Genomic DNA, 1,581 nt, shown 5'->3' with positions numbered 1-1,581 from the left:
CCTGTGGGACTGGAAAGGCTCAGGTGCAGGAGTCCTCCTCCACGTGCTGCACAGCGGATGCGGCAACCTCGTGGGGCTAAGCCGGGCTAATCCTGCCAGCCGCTTGCGGGGACCCCAGAAACCTGAGCTCCAGGCCTTGTTTTTAGCGGGGGGTGCAGGAGACAGGAGTCCTCACGCTCACTGCCATGGCTATCGCACCTCCTCCTGCCGCATCCAGCAAGATGGGAGACAGGGTGCCTTGGGACCTGCTCCATGGCCCCAGCTTTCCTCTGAACCCACTGGCAAGACCCCTCTGCTTACCCCCAGGGACCAGCTGGCCACCCCCTCACCAGCGTGAGGGTAAGCGCTGTCCTGGGCAAGCTCTTGGGATGCTCTTGGGATGCCAACTCACCGGCTCCTCGCCACCTCCCCCTTGATGTGGGGCTGAGATGGGCCGGGGTGCTCTCACTTTTGGGGCTCAGGGCAGCAAAGCCCGTAGCACTCACAGCCCACAGGCAGGGCTGGAGCCAGGGTCTGGGCATCTGCGCTGGCTCCCTCACAGCCTCAGGGCCCTCCCTCCCTTTGCCACGGCAGCGTGAAGGGATGCTCGCCCTTCCCAAGGGTCCCCTCGCAGGGTGCCCCCCGCGCCCGGGCTGGCCCTGCGGTGCACGGTGCACACCCAGGCGAGGTGCAGGGAGACCTGAGCCCTGCCCAGCCTGCAGCGTGGCACGCGTCGCCCGCCCTCCCCGGGGCGCAGACCCCTGCTGTCACGGGACACAGACGACACCTCCAAACAGCTGATCCCTCCTCCCTGGCATCCCGCAGCGGAGACGCTGGGCGAGCCCAGGCGGGCCTTCCCCCAGGACCAGCCCAGACTTGAGCGTCGGTGCCGTGCACAAGCAGGCGTAAACGGCAAGCATGAGCGCGCCAAGCCAACACCGCGCGCGCCAGGCTCGCAGGGACGGGCTGCGGACCACGCCAGGGATGCCCACCAGGAGAGGTACCGCTCCCACACCTTGCACCCCTCTCCCTTTTCCCAGCTGCGTGGCTGAAGCCGGGATGCATGGGGTGGGGAAAGGAGCAAGGACCCTCCTGTGCCCTGCCACGGCGGGAGCAAACCCCATCCCACGGCCCCGGGGCGGGCGGCTGGGGATGGGCAGCTTCCCTGCACGGCTGTGCCAGGAGCAGAGCCTGGCATTAGGTGGCTGTGCCTGCCCAGGGGGGATCTTGTGCCCGGGCTCCCCAGCATGGCGAGGTGCGGGTGGGCACGGGGAGCTGCTGGGTGGCTACTTCTGGCTCCGTGAGAGCGGCGTCCTGATGGCACGGAGCCCCTTTGCTGTGCTGGCACTGCACCCAGGGAGGGAGCAGAGACCTGAGGAGCTCTGCAGGCTGTTGGCGATGGCATGGGGGGGTTTGGGGGCCATCCAGGTGCTGCCCTAGCGCTGCTTGCAGTAGGCGTGGGGCAGGGCGTCTCCAGGCTGCTTTCAGCCCTCCCCACCCGGTGCCTCTTGCCCTGGCCAGGGGAAGGGGACTCCTGAGCCTGCTCAGCCCCCAGGACGGCACCCACACCCCGGGGGGGCAGAGCAGGGCTGCCCGGCTCTG

The sequence above is a fragment of the Egretta garzetta genome, unplaced genomic scaffold (assembly GCF_000687185.1).
Source record: "Egretta garzetta isolate BGI_Z169 unplaced genomic scaffold, ASM68718v1 scaffold202, whole genome shotgun sequence".
NCBI lineage: Eukaryota > Metazoa > Chordata > Aves > Pelecaniformes > Ardeidae > Egretta > Egretta garzetta.
This window is presented reverse-complemented; position numbering follows the sequence as displayed.